The sequence below is a fragment of the Gorilla gorilla genome, chromosome 11 (assembly GCF_029281585.2).
Source record: "Gorilla gorilla gorilla isolate KB3781 chromosome 11, NHGRI_mGorGor1-v2.1_pri, whole genome shotgun sequence".
NCBI classification, from domain to species: domain Eukaryota; kingdom Metazoa; phylum Chordata; class Mammalia; order Primates; family Hominidae; genus Gorilla; species Gorilla gorilla.
This window is the reverse complement of record NC_073235.2, coordinates 110,694,799-110,715,630: the sequence shown is the minus strand read 5'-3', so window position 1 is coordinate 110,715,630 and position 20,832 is coordinate 110,694,799. Positions and strand designations below refer to the sequence as shown.

The following is a 20,832-nucleotide window of genomic DNA, read 5'->3' as shown; positions in this document are numbered from 1 at the left end:
TGGGCGGCCAGGCGCGGTGGCTCACGCCTGTAATCCCAGCACTTTGGGAGGCCAAGGTGGGCAGATCAGGAGGTCAGCAGATCAAGACCATCCTGGCTAAAACGGGGAAACCCAGTCTCTACTAAAAATACAAAAAATTAGCCAGGTGTGGTGGCGGGCGCCTGTAGTCCCAGCTACTCGGGAGGCTGAGGCAGGAGAATGGCGTGAATTCAGGAGGCAGAGCTTGCAGTGAGCCAAGATCGCGCCACTGCACTCCAGCCTGGGCGACAGAGCGAGACTCCGTCTCAAAAAAAAAAAAAAAGAAGTTAACTGGGCATGGTGTTGAGTGCCTGTAATCCCACCTACTCAGGAGGCTGAGGCAGGAAGATCACTTGAGCACAGGGGGTAGAGGTTACAGTGAGCTGTGATGAAACCACTGCACTCCAGTCTGGGTGACAGAGCGAGACCCTGTGAAAGGAAGGAAGGAAGGAAGGAAGGAAGGAAGGAAGGAAGGAAGGAAGGAAGGAAGGAAGGAAGGAAGGAAGGAAAGAAGGAAGGAAGGGAGGGAGGGAGTGAGGTACGGAGGGAGGGAGGGAGGGACTTAGCTGTCATTATTTTTATCCTCCCTATGGAAAACAAGCCAGAAAATATGGACTGGAAATTCAGTGAGTCTTCTCCCAAGAATATTTGCTAATTGCATTTTCTAATGAGCCTCATTCTTTCTCTCACTTCTTTTCAAGTCTTGCAAGTTTTTAACTTAGAAATTTTTCAGGCTTAGAAACTTAGATGGCTCACGCCTGGAATCCCAGCACATTGGGAGGTCAAGGTGGGAGGAATGATTGAGCCCGGGTATTTGAGACAAACCTGGTCAACAAAGTGAGCCCTCACTTCTAAAAAATAAATTTTAATTAATTAATCAATTAATTTAAATTAATTGATTAATTAATTAATTTAAATCAATTAATTAAATTTGTTAATTAAATTTTTCCACCTTATATTTTCAAAAATAATGAAATTTTGTTAACATTTTCAATAGCCCAACCTAAATTTATAATTAAAGATAAAGTGGACTGTTTCAAGAAGTCTAAGTGAACAGAAATCTCCCTTGCTAAAGATAAGGGTTCAAAGCTTTACATTTAATCCTCAAAATAAATTAGATCCAATCTTGCTTTGAGAGCACCCAGCAGATGAGCAACAGCTGTTATGTTTGACATACATTCGACCTTCATTTCTGTCTTCTAGCAAAATAGGAAAGTAAGATTAGCTTATATGAGATCAGAATAGAAATAACTGAACTGAGATCACTGTTATAATGTGCTGGGCAGGACTCTTTCAGTTGCAAGTGACTAAAACTAACTCACACAAGCTTAAACAAAAAGAGGATGTATTGCTCCACATAATCAAAAGCCTTCAGGCATGGCTGGATGCAGGGGCTCAGGTGAGATCGTCAGGAGCTGGTCTCTGTAGCCCTCTCCTTCCTCCACTCTGCTTTCCTCTATGTTGGTTTTATTCTCAGGCAGGCTCTTTCCATATGGTGGCTGTGGTAGTTAATTTTAGGTGTCAACTTGTCTGGGTTAAGAAACCCAAATAGCTGGGAAAACATTATTTCTGGTATATCTGTGAGGGTATTTCCAGAAGAAATTGGCTTTTAAATCAGTGGAGTAAGGAAGACCCATCCTCACCCAATGTGGGTGGGCACCATCTGATTAGTTAAGGGTCCAAACAGAACCAGAAGGCAGAGGAAAGCTGAATTTGCTCTCTCTTCTGCAACTGCGACACCATCTTCTCCTGCCCTTGGACATCAGAACTCCAGGTTCTCTGGCCTTTGGACTCCAGGATTTTCACCAGCAGTCCCTCAGTTTCTCTGGACTTTGGCCTCAGACCCAGAGTTACACCAATGGCTCTCTTGGTTCTCAGACCTTTGGACTTGGACTGAGCCATGCTACCAGCTTCCCTGGTTCTCTACCTTGCAGGTAGCCTGTCAGGGGACTCCTAAGCCTCCATAATCACAGGAGTCAATTCCCATAATAAATCCTCTTTCATCTATCTGTCTATCTGTCTCTCTATCCATCCATCCCATTGGCTCTGTTTCTCTGAAGAACCCTGACTAATTCAGTTGTCCTCAACTGTTTCAGCCTTAGAATACTCTAAATGGCTGAAGCAAACCCTAGAGTTGGGAGACAGAGTCAATGAGACTTAAGCCACATGGAATGAGAATGAGGAAGAGGTCACGTGTAGGTCAAACATAACAGCTGTTGCTTATCTTTTACTGGGTGTTCGCTAAGCAAAGCTGGATCTAAAGTATTTTGGGGATTAAATGCAAAGCATTGAACACTTATCTTTAGCAAGAGAGATTTCTGTTCATTTAGACTTCTTCTTGAAGCAGTCTACTTTATCTTCAATTATAAATTTAGGTTGGGCTATTGGAAATGTTCACAAAACTTCATTACTTTTGAAAATATAAGCTGGAAAAATTTCTTTAATTAACAAATTTAATTGATTGAAATTAATTAATTAATTTTTATTTATATTTTTATTGAGATGAGGTCTGTTTTCTAAGGAAAAGAGGAGCACTTGAAGGTAGAATGGATTCCAAGAAGAAAAATCTAAACAAAACAAGTGCTCCACCAACATGGCACATGTATACATATGTAACAAACCTGCATGTTGTTCACTTGTACCCTAGAACTTAAAGTATAATAATAAGAAGAAGAAGAAAGAAAAAAAAAAAGTGCTCATCACCTGAGTATGCTCACTACAAAGTCCAAAGAAAATTGATAACTTGCTTCATGCCACAGCATGTAGCAGACACTCCTGCTAACAAATGGGCAAACTAGTCACTGGCTCCCTCATTCACTAGGAACACAGACACTGACAGTGGAGTCTACGAAGAGCATCTCCAATTTCCCAGTTAGCACCCTATCACATGCAGCTTTATGAAGTAGAACATGTTTCTTCTTCCTTGAAATTTAGACTGTTTTAAGCCGGGCATGGTGGCTCATGCCTGTAATCCCAACACTTTGGGAGGCCGAGGCGGGTGGATCACCTGAGGTCAGGAGTTCGAGACCAGCCTGGCCAACATGGTGAAACCCTGTCTCTACCAAAAATACAATAATCAGCTGGGCGTGGTGGTGGGTGCCTGTAGTCCCAGCTACTGGGAAGGCTGAGGCAGGAGAATTGCTTGAATCTGGGAGGCGGAGGTTGCAGTGAGCCAAGACTGTGCCATTGCACTCCAGCCTGGGTGGCAAGAGCAAAACTCCATCTCAAATAAATAAATAAATAAATAAATAAATAAATAAATAAATTTAGACTGTTTTAAAAAATATGACTGAAAAATTTCAGGTTAGATAAGCACTTCCTGTTGGTAAAGGTGAGTAGACCCTGGAACGGAATTATTGTGTAAAGTTTTAAGATTTTTCTATCATAAGCTATGTAGAAAATAGGGCCAATATACTTACTGATCTCTTAAAGGCAAGCCTTAGAGTAATCTACAAATAAATAAATAAATTTAGACTGTTTAAAAAAAAAGTGTACTGAAAAATTTCAGGTTAGATAAGCACTTCCTGTTGGTAAAGGTAAGTAGACTCTGGAATGGAATTATTGTGTAAAGTTTTAAGATTTTTCTATCATAAGCTGTGTAGAAAATAGGGCCAATGAACTTACTGATCTCTTAAAGGCAAGCCTTAGAGTTATCTACAAATAATCCCATGCCTTTGAATGGCCAGGTCTCTTCAGGGTTCTCCAGAGAACTAGAGCCAACAACATATGTGTATATAACAGGAGATTTGTAGTGAGGATTGGCTCATGTGATTATGAAGGCTGAGAAGTCCCACAATTTGCTGTTTGTAAACTGGAGAACCAGAAAACTGGTGATGCAATTCCACTGGAAGTCTGAAGTCCAAGTCTGAAGGCCTGAGAAACAGGAGAGCTAATGGTGTATGCTGCAGTTCAGACCCAAAGGCCTGAAAACCAACAGCACTGATGTCTGATAGCAGAGAAAGACAGATGTCCCAGCTCAAACAGAGTGAATTCACCCTCCTCTACTTTTTTGACCTATTTGGGCCCTAAAGGGATAAAATTATCCATAAAATGATAAAATTACTGTATTGATGAACTTAATTTTCTTTACTGAGTCTACTGATTCAAATGCTAATCTCTTCCCAAAACACTTTCACAGACATACCCAGAAATGTTTTACCAGATATTTCAGCATCCTTTAGCCCAGTCAAGTTGACGCGTAAAATTAAGCAACCCACTACTATATACCTAATGTGGTCCTTCAATCTATTATCTCATTTTGAAAACCAGACTTTGAACTTCTGTAAAGTTCTGTACTGCCCTGAAATCAAGGCTTTGTAAAGCTCCCACTTTTAATGAGCAGTAGGATGATGCAGTGAGAAGTTAGATTTGGAATCACAAGCTTGGAAGCCAAGTCTCAAATGTGCTTCCTGTTATTTGCATGATTTTATGCAACTCTGAGCCTCAGTGTCCTTGTCTCTTAAACACCAACAGAAATTCCTACCCTACTACCTTGCCAGAATTTTTTAAGAAGCAAATGCGATAATTGTTCAGGAAGCCAATATTTAAACTAGAAAGTATTCTACTGTTTTGTAAGGTAGACACATGAAGCTACTCTATAATTAAATGACTACTTGCAGAGTCATTCAATGTCAAGCCAGGTTCCTTCACTCTCCTCCAAGTGGGCAGTTATTAATATTTAAATATTTTTTTAAATGCCGATGGAAGCTAATTTAAGACAGGCTGCCTTTCTTTTAGAGAAATAAAACTATCTTTTCTTCTTTAATAAAGATATTTATGAATTCATGGACTTTAATTCCTTTTTTATAATAAATCTGTTTGCCTTTAGATTATGGAAGAGTGTTATGAGATTTTAAAAGAAATCTGTATTTTTTTTTTTTTTTTGAGACAAAGTCTCACTTTATTGCCCAGGCTGGAGTGCAGTAGCGCAATCTCAGCTCACTGTAACCTCTGCCTTCCAGGTTCAAGCGATTCTCGTGCCCCAGCCTCCCCAGTAGCTGGGATTGCAGGTGTGTGCCACCACATTTGCTAATTTTTTTGTTTTTTTGTTTTTTTTTGAGACAGAGTCTCACTCTGTCACCCAGCCTGGAGTGCAGTGGCACAATCTCAGCTCACTGCAAGCTCCGCCTCCCGGGTTCACGCCATTCTGCCTCAGCCTCCCAAGTAGCTGGGACTACAGGCACCTGCCACCACACCCATCTAATTTTCATACTTGCTAATTTTTAGTAGAGATGCTATTTTTAGTAGAGAGGTTGGTCTCGAACTCCTGACATCAGGTGATCCACCCACCTTGGCCTCCCAAAGTGCTGGGATTACAGGCGTAAGCCACCACGCCCAGAGGAAATCTGTATGTTATTTCTGGCTGCCATTTTTTCCATGTTGAGTTTCCAAATTCTTTAATTGATATACGTTAGACTTTGGTGTCTGGTAAATTCTCTACAACTTGATTAGGAGCATTCTTCCTCTTCCCCTATTTCCTCTGTTGGCTCTCTCTGCAGGGACATCAGTGTTGCATCCTCTCACTCATCAGCCCGTCCCTCTGGGACACTCTACCAAAGCAGTGCTTCTCAGTCTGCATGCACACTTGAACCGTGTGGGAAGCTTTTCAAAAAAATCCCAAAGTTTGGCCTCGCTCAGAAGTAGGACTTAGTCAGAGGTAGGGCACAGGCTTCCCGGTCTTTGTAGAGTCCCTCAGCTGATTCTAATGTGCAGTCAGAGCTGGAAACCATGGGGGCAATTTACCTTCTGAACAAAGTTTTTTTGTTTTTTGTTTTTTTTGAGATGGTGTTTCCCTCTTGTTGCCCAGGCTGGAGTGCAATGGCATGATCTCCGCACACTGCAACCTCCACCTCCCGGGTTCAAGTGATTCTTCTGTCCCAGCCTCCTGAATAGCTGCAATTACAGGTGCCCACCACTACACCCGGCTTATTTTTGGTATTTTTAGTAGAGACGGGATTTCACCATGTTGGCCAGGCTGGTCTCAAACTCCTGACTTTAGGTGATCCACCCACCTCAGCCTCCCAAAGTGCTGGGATTACAGGCATGAGCCACCACACCCAACCTAACAAACTTTTTAAATACAGTATCCACCATTGTGAACAAGGCAAATATTCTTTGATAATTCTATTTCTAGTTTTAATCTTTTTCTTTATGTCTTGGCTACTGCATTCTATTTGTAATGTTCTTGTGTTCTCAAAGTTAATATAAATATTAGTACAGAAAAGAGCAATATTCCTTCATAACAACAAAATTAATATTCCCATCTTTTTATTGCTTATTTTATTTTTGCTAATACATGGAGTTCTTTGAATATCTGAACTTGTCCCTACTTTTTAAAATTATCTAGAACCTCTAACAGTGTTAAATATTAATTTTAGTGTTATTACAGATTCATGGTTGCATTCTGTGGTACAACAGTCATAATATTTTTTTCTTTTTAGACGGAGTCTCACTGTGTCACCCAGGCTGGAATGCAGTGGCGCCATCTCAGCTTACTGCAACCTCTGCCTCTGGGGTTCTAGCAATTCTCCTGCCTCGGCCTCCTGAGTAACTGGGAATACAGGTGCGCGCCATCACGCCTGGCTAATTTTTGTATTTTTAGGAGAGACGGGGTTTCACCATGTTGGCCAGGCTGGTCTCAAACTTCTGACCTCAGGTGATTCGCCCACCTTGGCTTCCCAAAGTGCTGAGATTACAGGAGTGTGCCACTATGCCCGGCCATAATAATTTTTATTAATATGATCCTCATTCTTTCATTCGTTGAGCATATACTATGTCAGAGACTTTGCTTTGCTCTGAGAAGACCAGGATGAATAAGACATGTGTCTAAGTGATGGCAGAGGCCTGGGAAAAACAGGCATGTAAATCAGTCAATTTAGAGCAATATAACAAGTGTTCCAAAAGAAATAAGTAAAAGTTCAATGACATCCCAGAGTCCCCTAGGTTTCAGGTTCATCTGTAACTCTCCAGTCCAGACTTTTCACAGAACTTTAAACTCACTAGAGGAGAGGCCAAGAGCAACAGTGGTTAGGAGGCTGTTACAATAGCCCAGGCAAGATACGGTGATGCTCAGAGCAGGATTCAGGCTGTCATTACTCACAGGGACAATTGCCACAGCTTTCTTCTTGGTTTTCCTACCTCCAATCTTCTCCCCTTAAATCCATCCTCCACATGCAGCCAGACTAACCTTTTTAAAAGCAAACCTGATCATGTTGATACCACCCCAACCCCTGCTTACAAGCATTTATGGCTCCCTGTGGTTCTCAGGGAACCATCCAACCTCCCTTTTTAGAAGGTCCCTACCTCCTCACTTGTCACCCTTTCTCTCTACCATACCCTCTTTGTCCTTCTCAGCATACCTGCCAATTTCCTTTTATTCAGGGCTTTTGCACATGCTCTCTGTACCCTTAGCTAACTCCTAACTCTTTCTTTGGCTCTCCACTTTTTCTAACTAGGCCATTTCCCCCATTTCACTCTGTTACAGCACCATGTACTTTGCCTTCATAAAACTTACCATAAGTGAAATGTGGTGCCTTTCCTGAAGCTCTTTGATCACTATCTGTCTCCAATAGAGCGGAGACTGTGTATGCTTTTGTCTTGCAGCATAGCTATCTGCACTGAGCTCAGAACTGGGCCCACAGCAGGTGTTCAAGAACTATGTCCTGATGAATGAATGAGGAAATGAGGAGGTCTTGGAGGTCCTCGCAGAGGAACACGTGTACATCATCTGGATGTGCTCAGGGATCATCAGGAAGCATGGCATCAATGGAACACAGGGTATAAGACAGGGATCAGGAGAACATGAAGCTAAACAGACAAGCTGGGACCAGCTCATGAAAAGCCTCACGAGTGTCTGTATTCTGCAGACAACAAGGAACTACCACATAATAGCAGAGGAGTAATACTATTACGAAGGTAAGTTGTAGAAATCTAAGTCTGGCAGCTTTCTGAAAGATGGGTTGGTGCAAGGAAGCCCTGAAGGCAGGGACTTGAGTTAGATGATGATTACATTTCAGGATAGTTTCCTATTTCCAACTGCACTAGCCACTCAATCTAGTGGCTTCTTCAGTTTGACCCTTGGCAATCCTCCTCAGACACAATTCTGTTCTCTATTGGCTGTCCATTTTCTTCCTACCCTGTTGGGTAAATACCATGGACAATTTGGACAAACACCTTTCCACCAAATTGGCCAGATTCACCAGTATTTCCTCACAAGGATGATTCAGACAGGATCAGGATGTTAAACTCGGTCAGTCAAACTGTTTCTAGACTTCCTCAATTCTTTTTCTTTCCTTTTAGTCAGGTTTGTATTAATGGCAACTGGAGCCCCAATGGTTGATGAGATGACTCAAAAGGAACCTACAGTGTGCAGAGAGAAAAGGGCTTGGCGAAGAAACCTTAGGAACACCAACATTTTGGAGCAGAAAGAGCCAGTAGCTGAGACCAAGGCAAAAAAGAAAAAAAGAAAAAAGAAAGGACGAAGCAAAGGAATGACATCTGGGACACTTCTAGAATATCACCAGAAGCTAAAGGAGAAGAGAGTTTCATGAAGGAGAGAGTAGTCAATGGTGTCCAAAGTCACAGATATGAGAAGCAACATTTGGGATCTAAAAGATGCCAAATGAATTGTGTTGATAGGAGGTCTTTATTAACCTTAACTAAAACAGTTTCTTTGCAAAAGTGCAGGCAGAAAATGATTTCAAGTGTGCCAGTGAGATATGAAGACAGCAAGTGGAGAATACTCTTCTGAAATTTTCACAGGGAGAGGGGAGTGGTTGAGGTTGAGTAGAACCATGGGAGGGGACGTCAGAGGCCATGATGATAGTGTAAAGTTTGAGAGAACAGATTTTGTTACAAACTCAGCCTGCCTAGGTTTGAATCTCCCACTTACTATGTGACCTTGAGCAAGTTGTTTAAATTGTGCCTCAGTTGCCTTTTCTGTTGAATGAAGATAGTAATAATACCTCATAGGATTATCATAAAGATTAATGGAGTTAATATTTGTAAATGCTTGGAACACTGACTCATGGCAAGCACTAGGTGAATGTAGCAGCTATTTTTTTCCATTTATATACAATTTATTTTTTTATAAGTTTTTTTTAGAATTGGGGTTTTTGTTTTATTATTATTATTAATTATTTCAATAGGTTTTGGGGGAACAGGTGATGTTTAGTTACGTGGATAAGTTCTTTAGTGGTGATTTCTAAGATTTTTGTGCACCCATCACCCAAGCAGTGCACACTGTACCCAATGTGTTGTCTTTTATCGCTCACCCCCCCCACATTTGCCCCTGAGTCCTCAAAGTCCATTGTATCATTCTTATGCATTTACATCCTCATAGCTTAGCTCCCACTTATAAATGAGAATATATAACATTTGGTTTTCCATTCCTGAGTTACTTCACTTAGAATAATGATCTCCAATTCCATCCAGGTTGCTCCAAATGCCATTATTTCATTCCTTTTTATGGCTGAGTAGTATTCCACAGTGTGTGTGTGTGTGTGTGTGTGTGTATATGTGTATATATATATATATATATATATCCCATTTTCTTTATCCACTCATTGATTGATGGGCATTTGGACTGGTTCCATATTTTTGCAATTACAAACCGTGGTGCTGTAAACATGTGCGTGCAAGTGTCTTTTTCGTATAATGACTTCTTTTTCTTTGGGTAGATACCCAGCAGTAGGATTGCTGAATCAAATGGTAGATCTACCTTTAGTTCTTTAAGGAATCTCCAAACTGTTTTCCATAGTGGTTGTACTAGTTTACATTCCCACCAGCAGTGTAAAAATGTTACCTCTTCACCACATCCATGCCAACATCTGTTTTTTTTTATTTTTTTAACTATGGCCATTCTTGCAGGAGCATGGTAGTGTCGCATTGTGGTTTGGATTTGCATTTCCCTGATAATTAGTGATGATGAGCATTTTTCCATATGTTTGTTGGCCATTTGTATATCTTCTTTTCAGAATTGTCTATTCATGTCCTTAGCTCACTTTTTGATGGGATTGTTTGTTTTTTTCTTTCTGATTTGTTTGAGTTCCTTGTAGATTCTGGATATTAGTCCTTTGTCAGATGCATAGCTTGCAAAGATTTTCTCCCACTCTGTGGGTTATCTGTTTACTCTGTTGATTATTTCTTTTGCTGTGCAGAAGCTTTTTAGTTTAAGTCCCATCTGTTTGTTTTTGTTGCATTTGCTTTTGGGTTCTTGGTCACAAAGTCTTTGCCTAAGCCAAAGTCTAGAAGGGTTTTTCTGATGTTATCTTCTAGAATTTCTATGGTTTCAGGTCTTAGATTTAAGTCTTTTTCCATCTTGAGTTTATTTTTGTATAAGGTGAGGGATGAGGATCTAGTTTCATTCTTCTACATGTGGCTTGCCAGCACCATTTGTTGAATAGGGTTTCCTTTCCCCACTTTATGTTTTTGTTTGCTTTGTCAAAGATCAGTTGGCTGTATTTGGCTTTATTTCTGGTTCTCTGTTCCATTGGTGTTTGTACCTATTTCTATGCCAGTATCATGCTGTTTTGGTGACTATAACCTTGGGTATAAGTTGAGTAATGTGATGCCTCCAGATTTGTTCTTTTTGCTCAGTCTTGCTTTGGCTATGTGGGCACTTTTTTTGGTTCCATATGAATTTAGGATTGTTTTTTCTAGTTCTATGAAGAATGATGATGGTATTTTAATGGGAAGTGCATTGAATTTGTAGATAGCTTTTGGCAGTATGGTCATTTTCACAACATTGATTCTACCCATCCATAAGACTGGAATGTTTCCATTTTTTGTGTCATCCATGATTTCTTTCTGCAATGTTTTGTGGTTTTCCTTGCAGAGGTCTTTCACTTCCTTGGCTAGGTATATTCCTAGGTATTTTATTTGTTTATTTAATTTGCAGGTATTGTAAAAGGGGTTGAGTTATTGATTTGATTCTCACCTTGGTCGCTATTGGTGTATAGCAGAGCTACTACATTGATTTTGTAGCCTGAAACTTTACTGAATTTATTTATTAAGTCTAGGAGCTTTCTGGTTGAGTCTTTAGGGTTTTCCAGGTATGCAATCATATCATCTGCAAACAGCAACAGTTTGATTTCCTCTTTGCTGATTTGGATGCCTTTTATTTCTTTCCCTTGTCTGATTGCTCTGGTTAGAACTTCCAGTACTATGTTGAACAGAAATAAGAAATGCTTTCAACTTTTCCCCATTCAGTATAATGTTGGCTATGGGTTTGTCACAAATGGCTTTTATTACCTTAAGGTATGTCCCTTCTCTGCTGATTTGCTGAGGGTTTTAATCATAAAGGGATACTGGATTTTGTCAATTTCTTTGTGTGTTTATTGACATGATCATGTGATTTTTGTTTTTAATTCTGTTTATGTAGTGTATCACTTTTATTGACTTGCGTAATGTTAAACCATCTCTGCATGCCTGGTATGAAACCCACTTGATCAGGATGGATTATCTTTTTTATATGCTATTGCATTCAGTTAGCTAGTATTTTTGTTGAGGATTTTTGCAACTGCATTCATCAGGGATATTGGCTGTAGTTTTCTTTTCTCGTTATGTCATTTCCTGGTTTTGGTATTAGGGTAATACTGGCTTCATAGAATGATTTAGGGAGGATTCCCTCTTTCTCTATCTTTTGGAATGGTGTCAACAGGATTGGTACCAATTCTTCTTTGAATGTCTGATAGAAGTCAGCTGTGAATCCTTTTGGTCCTGAACATTTTTCTGTTGGCAATTTTTAAATTACCATTTTAATCTCACTGCTTGTTATTGGTCAGTTCAGGGTTTCTATTTCTTCCTGGTTTAATCTAGGAGTGTTGTATATTTCCAGGAATTTATCCGTCTTCTCTAGGTTCTCTAGTTTGTGAGTGTAAAGGTGTTCATAGTAGTCTTGAGTGAGGTTTTATATTTTTGTGGTATCAATTGTAATATCTCTCATTTTATTTCTAATTGAGCTTATTTGGATCTTTTCTTGGTTAATCTTGCTAATGGTCTGTCAATGTTGTTTATCTTTTCAAATAATCAGTTTTTTGTTTCATTTATCTTTTGTATTGTTTGTTTGTTTGTTTTAATTTCATTTAGTTCTGCTCTTATCTTTGTTATTTCTTTTTTGTGTGGGGAAGGGGCTTGAGATGGGGTCTCACTCTGTCTTCCAGGCTGGAGTGCAATGGCACAACCTCAGCTCACTGCAACCTCCACCTCCCAAGTTCAAGTGATTCTTGTGCCTCAGCCTCCCCAGTAGCTGGGATTATAGGTATGCACCACCACACCCAGCTAATTTTTTTTGTATTTTTAGTAGAGACAGGGTTTCACCATTTTGGCCAAGCTGGTCTTGAACTACTTATCTCAAGTGATCCACCCACTTTGGCCTCCCAAAGTGCTGGGATTACAGGTGTGAGCCACCACGGCTGGCCTGATCTTTCCTATTTGTTTTCTTCTGCTGAATTTGGGTTTGGTTTGTTCTTGTTTCTCTAGTTCTTTGAGGTGTGACCTTAGATTGTCTATTTGTGCTCTTTCAGACTTTTTGATTTAGGCATTTAATTCTATGAACTTTCCTCTTAGTACCACTTTTGCTGTACCCCAGAGGCTTTCATAGGTTGTGTCACTATTATCATTCAGTTCAAAGAGTTTTTTAATTTCCTTCTTGATTTCATTGTTGAGCCAAAGATCATTCAAGAGTAGGTTATTTAATTTCTATGTATTTGCATGGTTTTGAGGATTCCTTTTGGAGTTAATTTCCAATTTTATTCCACTGTGATCTGACAGAGTACTTGATATAATTTCAATTTTCTTAAATTTATTGAGACTTTTGTGGCCTATCATATAGTCTATCTTGGAGAACGTTCCATGTGCTGATGAATAGAATGTATATTCTGCAGTTGTTGGGTAGAATGTTCTATAAATATCCATTAAGTCCATTTCTTCTAGGGTATAGTTTAAGTCCATTGTTTCCTTGTTGGAAACAAGGGCTCAAGGGCTGCTGTTCAGATTCTTTCTAACTTGATGACATGTCTAGTGCTGTCAGTGGAGTATTGAAGTCTCCCACTATTATTATGTTGCTATCTGTTTCATTTCTTAGGTCTACTGGTAACTGTTTTATAAATTTGGGAGCTCCAGTGTTAGGTGCATATATGTAAATGTGCATATATATATATAAACTCATATATATATCACATATAAACTCATATATCACATATAAACTCATATATATATATGAGTGTAATATTTTCCTGTTGGACTAGACTTTTTATCATTATATAATGTCCCTCTTTCTTTTTTAACTGTGTTACTTTAAAGTCTGTTTCGTCTAAGAATAGCTACTCCTGCTTGCTTTTGGTGTCCATTTCCATGGAATGTCTTTTTCCACCCCTTTACTGTAAGTTTATCTGAGTCCTTACGTGTTAGGTGAGTCTCTGGAAGCCAGCAGATGTTTGGTTGGTGAATTCTTATTCATTCTGCCATTCTGTAGCTTTTAAGTGGAGTATTTAGGCCATTTACATTTGGCATTAGTATTGAGATGTGAGGTATCATTCTCTTCATCATGCGAGTTGTTGCCCGAATACCTTATGTTTTTTAAAAATTATTTTATTGTATTATAGGTCCTGTGAGATTTATGCTCTAAGAAGGTTCTATTTTGGTGTATTTCTTTTTTCTTTTTTTATTTTGTTATGGGGACTCGCTGTGTCACCCAGGCTGGAATGCAGTGGTGCACTCTCGGCTCACTGCAACTTCTGCCTCCCAGGTTCAAGCAATTCTCATGACTCAGCCTCCAGAGTATCTGGGACTACAGGTGTGTGCCACCACACCTGGCTAATTTTTTGTGGTTTTAGTAGAGACAGGGTTTCACTGTGTTAGCCAGGATGGTCTTGATCTCCTGAACTCGTGATCTGCCCACCTTGGTCTCCCAAACTGCTGGGATTACAGGCTTGAGCCACCACGCTCGGCCTATTTTGGTGTATTTTGAGGCTTTGCTTCAAGATTTAGCACTCCTTTTAGCGGTGCTTGTAATGCTGGCTTGGTAGTGCAAATTCTCTCAGCATTTGTTTGCCTGAAAAAGACTGTATCTTTTCTTTATTTATGAAGCTTAGTTTTGCTGGATACAAAATTCTTGGCTGATAATTGTTTTGTTTAAGGAGGCTAAAGATAGGACCCCAATCCTTTCTAGGTTGCAAGGTGTCTGCTGAGAAATCTGCTATTAATCTGATAGATTTTCCTTTATACATTACCTGAAGCTTTTGCCTTATGGCTCTTAAGCTTCTTTTCTTCATCTTGATTTTAGATAACGTGATAACTATGTGCCTAGGGGATGATCTTTTTGCGATGAATTTCCCAGATGTTCTTTGAGCTTCTTGTATTTGGATGGCTAGATCTCTAGCAAGGCCGGAGTAGTTTTCCTCAATTATTCTCTCAAATGTTTTCCAGACTTTTAGATTTCTCTTCTTCCTCAGGAACACCAGTTATTCTTAGTTTTGTTCATTTAACATAATCCCAAACTTCTTGGAGACTTCGTTCATTTTTTTAATTTGTTTTTCTTTGTCTTTCTCAGATTGGGCTAATTCAAAAGTCTTGTCTTCAAGCTCTTAAGTTCTTTCTTCTACTTGTTCTGTTCTATTGTTGAGACTTTCCAGTGTATTTTGCAATTCTCTAAGTGTGTCCTTCATCTCCAGGAGTTGTGATTGTTTCTTATTTATGCTATCTATTTCTCTGGAGATTTTTCCTTCCATACCCTGTAACATTTTTTAAATGTCTTTAAGTTGGTATTTACCTTTCTCTGGTGCCTCCTTGAGTAGCTTAATAATCGACCTTCTGAATTTTTTTGCTGGCCATTTAGAGATTTCTTCTTGGTTTGGGTTGTGAACCTAGAAAATCTGAGACAGCTCTCAGTTAATTTAGAAAGTTTATTTTGCCAAGGTTGAGGACGGACTGTGACACTGCCTCAGGGAGTTCTGATGACGTGCCCAAGGTGGTCGGGGGCACAGCTTGGTTTTATCCATTTTAGGGAGACATAAGACAACAATCAATATATGTAAGAAGTACATTGGTTCTATCTGGAAAGGCGGGACAACTTGAAGCAAAGACAGGAAGATTCAAAGCAGGGAGGGATCTTCCAGGTCACAGTTAGGTGAAACACAAACAGTTGCATTCTTTTGAGTTTCTGATTAGCCTTTCCAAAGAAGGCAATCAGATATGCATCTATCTCAATGAGCAGAGGGATAACTTTGAATAGAATGGAAGGCAGATTTGCCCTAAGCAATTTCCAGCTAGTTTTTCCTAGTGATTTTGGGGCCCAAGATATTTTCCTTTCACAGGATCCATTGCTGGTGAGCTAGTGTGATCTTTTGGGGGTGTTAAAGTGCCTTGTTTTATCGTATTACCAGAATTGTTTTTCTGGTTCCTTCTTATTTGGGTAGACTATGTCAGAGGGAAGATCTGGGGCTCAAGGGCTGCTGTTCAGATTCTTTTGTCCCATAGGGTGCTCCCTTGCTGTGGGGCTCTCCCCTTTCCCCTTGGGATAGGACTTCCTGAGAACCAGACTGCAGTGATTGTTATTTCTCTTCTGGGTCTAGCCACCCAGTGGAGCTACTGGGCTCTGGGTTGGTACTGAGGAGGGTATGCAAAGAGTCCTGTGATGTGCTCCATCTTCAGGTCTCTCAGCTGTGGATACCAGCACCTGCTCCAGTGGAGGTAGCAGAGGAGTGAAGCGGACTCTGTAAGAGTATTTGGTTGTAGTTTTGTTTAGCGTGCCGGTTTTCTCAAATGCTGGTTGTACTGACAGAAAATCTATCATGTGGACAGACTTAGGACCTCTGGTTAGCCAGGATGTTACAGGCAGTGGAGTTAACCATTGTTTTCTCCTTTCTTGGGGCAGGGTTATTCTTTGATGAGTTGCTGTAACAGTTTGTGTTGGTTGGCCTCCAGCTAGGAGGTGGCGCTTTCAAGACAGCTTCAGCTGCGGTAGTATGGGGGGACGCAAGCTTGCCCTAGGGTCTCCTGGATGAGCGTTCAGGTTTCTCAGGTGATGGGCGGGGCCCTAGAACTTCCATGAGTTGTACGTCTTTTGTTTTTGGCTACCAGGGCAGGTGGAGAAAGACCATCTATCTGGTGGGGGTAGAGTCAGGTGGGTCTGAGCTCAGACTCTCCTTGGGCGGGGCTTGCCGCAGCCACCGTGGGGGAGGGGGTGTGGTTCTCAGGCCATTGGAGTAGGTTCCCAGTAGGACTATGGCTGCCTCTGCTGTCATACAGGTCGCCAGGGAAGTTGGGGGAAACTGGCAGTGACAGGCCTCACCCAGCTCCCACGCAGACTGAAAGGCCAGTCTCACTCTCCCAGTGCTCCTCAACAGCACCGAGTTTATATCTAGGTGAGTTTATTTGCCAGTGAGCAGGACTGGGAACTCCCTCCACCGCCACCATACAAGCCTCGCGCCTAATAAAGCAAGCAGGGCTTTCAGGCCCGCCCCTCCTCGCTGCGGCTTCTGTGCTCCTATCTGGACTAACTGTTTGCCCCCAACCCCAGATTCTGCTCTGGAAAATTCATGCTTGAAATCATTATAAAGTTCAGCTGGAAGTTTCCTTCTCCCTGTGGGCTTTCCCTAATTCCACTGGCAGCCGGCTCCCCACAAGTGCCCCTGTGAGATAGTCAGAAATGGGTTCTCTGAGCTTCCCTGGGGACCGGGAGTGCCTACAGGGCTCTTCCTGCTGCTGCTTCTACTTTTAGATTTTGCTCAGCTCTCTAAATTCGCCTCAGCTCTAGGTAAGGTTAAATCCTTCTCCCATGATATGGATTTTCAGGCTCCCCAGTGAGGATGTGTGTTTGGAAGGAGACTCTCCCCCTCTCACACTCTGGGCACTCACAGTTTTTCAGCTGTGTCTTGGAGTTTGCAGCGGCAAACTCTTCTTTCAAAGGGTCTGTGAATTCTTTTGGTTTTCCTGGTATGTTCTTGCAGTAGTTCTTGGAGCAAAAGTTCACAATGTGAGTCTCCTCATGCTGTTCTGCCTGTCTAAGTGAGAGCTGCAAGTCAGTCCTGTCCCCCATCTGGCAGCTATTTTTATTATGCCTTCTCTTGCCATTCTTGAGAATGTCCAGTGATTGTCTTCCAAGCAAAAACTTTGTATGCTATATTTTCTACCATGCTATTTCATCATCAAATCCTAAATTATCTTTCTAGGTGTGATGAATGAGACAAACATGCCTGGGATACTTTCCCATATCACTTTGAAGCATCAGCATCCGAAAAAGAAGCAGATGGCACACTCAATATGGATAAATTGAGGATATTTTAATAAAGGGTCTATTTATAATGGTGTAAGCCAGATTAGGGAAAGCAGAAAAGAGAAAGTGTAGCACCCTGGAGCTAGCAGTGGGGGAAGCCATTACTTCCTCCCAACCCCCTAACCTAAGGCTCAAGGAAAAATAGCAACTGTTGCAACCCAGAGAGCTTAGCCATCTAGAGAGGTCTTCTGAAAAGAGCAGTGGCCTTCAGAAGAAGGATGCAGCCAACCTGTGGAGACACAGCAATAGGGAAACAGGTGAATAAATATCCTGGCCTCACTCTTCTCCCACTCTCAGATCCCTTAATGGTATTCACCCTTGGCCAAACTCAAACCACAGGCAAACAAAGCAGCTGAGCCCCCCAAAATCATGCTGTTCTTTGTTCTGTTAGATCTTGGAAAGAGTGACATCCCTACTCCATTCTAGCTTGCCACTTTTTAGGACTTTCTTTCTCAGCCACACAAGGATGACTCAAACACCCCTAAAGTGCAATGTTGTAGCGGGGAAGAATTTTTGATGGAAGTCTAGAAGTACTGAGTGTACAAGTACCTAAATGCTTACTTCACTCAAACAACCTCTGGACCAAAGCATCTCTCTTTCCTAGTTTAGAAACTAGTGATTAGCAAGGGATTAGTAATTGAGATCCAGTTTAAAAATAAAAGTTGACTTGACTGATTTCATCATTGAAACTAGTGCTAAATCCTTTGGACTCATTTAAATATTGGATTTGTAACACAACAAACATTTATTCAAATTCTACTATGGCTCAGGGCCTCCATGCATGCTATGGCTTAAGGACACAGGCACATAAGACATCAAATAGCATATTTATTCACTCAACAAGTGTTTCTTGAGAGCTTTCTGTGTGCCAAGTACTATGTGAGATTTATAGTCTAGAGGGAGGGAGGCAGAACAATAACAGTAAATGAGATAATTATAATGCAAGGTGATAGTATTTTAATAGTTATGTGAGTCTATAGAGCTATAAAGGCAAAAGAGAAAAACCCTCATGGCTTGTTATGCGATGAAGTTAATGTCTGAACAAATACCACATATTCCTGAGTATGGTCTTCCTGAAGACCAAATTCTTCCTTTTTTTTTTTTTTTTTTTAAGATGGAGTCTCGCTCTGTCGCCCAGGCTGGAGTGCAGTGATGCAATCTCGGCTCACTGCAAGCTCCGCCTCCCGGGTTCACGCCATTCTCCTGCCTCAGCCTCCCGAGTAGCTGGGACACGCGCCCGCCACCACGCCCGGCTAACTTTTTGTATTTTTAGTAGAGACGGGGTTTCATTGTGTTAGCCAGGATGGTCTCGATTTCCTGACCTCGTGATCCGCCCGCCTTGGCCTCCCAAAGTGCTGGGATTACACCAAATTCTTTATATACATAATTTTAGAAAATATTTAAAAATGAGTCCTTCTAGAACAACTGTATACTACTAATGCTTTGTATGTATACCACTCAAAAATGTTTGCTGGGCACAGCAGCATGGACCTCTGGTCCCAGCTTCTCAGGATGCAGAGGTGGAAGGATCTCTTGAGCTCAGGAGTTCAAGACTATAGCGCACTATAATTGTGTCTGTGAGTAGCCACTACACTCCAGCCTAGGCAACATAGCAAGACCCTGCCCTTTCAAAATAAATTTTTAAATAAAAAAATTTTTAAATCTTCAGAAGGCATTGTAATGGTTAAATATCATTCATTCATTAACAAACAATTATTCAGCACTTATTATAAGCTAGCAATTTACCCCAAGTCATATGGTTCTGAAATAACAGATCCCAAGTCTGAACCCAGCCTGATTCCAAATCCATGCTAGTTCCTCCACAGTAGAGAGAAGAAGAGGAAAATATGTGAAGGAGAAAAATATTCCTGTAAACGTGAGGAACTGAGCATTTTTGTGGAAGAGGAATGAAATCAGAATGTATCAAGTCAGGACAATAGAAGCCACTCTTTCAATCCAGGGGAATTTAATTCAGGAAATAGATTACAAAAGTGATAGAAGAGCTGAGATGCCAAACAGGGGGTGGTGACGTAACCCGGAGATTAGCGACAGCAAGAATCAGCTAACATCCATGGGCTGGAGGGACAGTAGGAAGAGATGCTATTCTCAGCCTAAAAGCTAGGATTGTCTGGCTGGAAATAGAACCATTATAGAGGCTCCCTTGCAGGGGTCTGGACCATGGAGGGAGGGCCTTTCAGAGGGAGTTAGAGCCTTGAAAGAGACTCTGCTGCTGTGGAAGACATCACAGGAAGCACAGAGAGGCGGGAGAAATACCCATCCACTCATGCCTGTCCCCAGCAGAATATTACAAAACTCACGGAGCAAGGAAGCCTGCAGACTAAAGGTTCCCACAGTGCAGAACGGGGCAGGGTGAGGAATCACGCTGGGCAGTTGACAGGCTCAGAGCTTCCAGGAAATATTTATGTAATTTATGTAATGTAGTTTTATGTAACCACTTACCCTATCAGTACTATCCGTTTTTCAACACTCTAGGTCTTACTTCTTCGTCTTAAAGAAAACAGAGGGCCAGGTGCAGTTGCCCATGCCTATAATCCCAGCAATTTGGGAGGTTGAGGCAGAGGGATGGCTTGAGCCCAGGAGCTTGAGACCAGCCTGAACAACATAGCAAGACCCTCTCTCTATTAAAAAAAAAATTTTTTTAAGTGAACAAACAGGCCTTGCTGCGTTTCCCTGTTTCTTACCATTAGATCATACCCTTTTTGCCCTACCACATTTCTCCACAGTGGTCCACTCTTCACTAAACCTACAATAAACAACGCTCACATTTAACTGCTTCTTTGGGTCTTCATTTCCTTATGAAGCTTCCCATGTCATGTAAAACTTAAATAAGTTTGTTAATCTATCTTTTGTGCTAAGAATCAGAAAGAGTAGAGGAAAAAATATTTTTTTCCTCCCCTACACAATTCTATGGGACAGATATTGGCATGTCCATTTTAACAGATGAAACTCAGAGAGTGAATGACCTACCCGAAGCTCAGAAATGGTAATTGGCCAAGTAAAACTCAGTCCTTTTGTAGTTCAGGAGCATGATTTGGTGTTCGTGCCTAAGTGTGATATGTGCCTCCCTCTGAACCTTGTTACAGTGCTGGCACATTACCCATCTAACCTGAACAACAACAACAACAAAACTCAGTCCTAGTTCTTCTGATCATAAGTTTAGTGCCCTTGCCACCTCAACACAACCACCTCCCCATGAGAAAGAAGCTTCTGTATTCCTTCCATACTGGGAAGGCACTGTTAAAGTTGAGTGAACTTTATCTTGTATTATTCCAGCCATCTGCTCTATGATTATGATTTTGGTATAAACCTTAAGGCTTTACCAAGGAAAATCACTATTAACTTTTTCTGCTCACCTTTTTTTCTTTTTTTTTTTTCGAGATGGAGTCTTGCTCTGTTGCCCAGGCTTGAGTGTAGTGGCACGATCTCAGCTCACTGCAACCTCCACCTCCTGGGTTCAAGTGATTCTCCTGCCTCAGCCTCCCGAGCAGCTGGGATTACAGGCACACGCTACCACGCCT

The 20,832-nt window shown here is 41.1% G+C and overlaps 1 non-coding gene across 1 annotated transcript; it reads left to right on the top strand.

The window, feature by feature from the left end:
• Positions 1–20,319: 20,319 nt before the first annotated feature.
• LOC115933904 (small nucleolar RNA U13) lies at positions 20,320–20,421 on the top strand. The gene has a single exon (XR_004069744.1). It is a non-coding gene; the product is annotated as a small nucleolar RNA U13 (small nucleolar RNA).
• Positions 20,422–20,832: the final 411 nt, after the last annotated feature.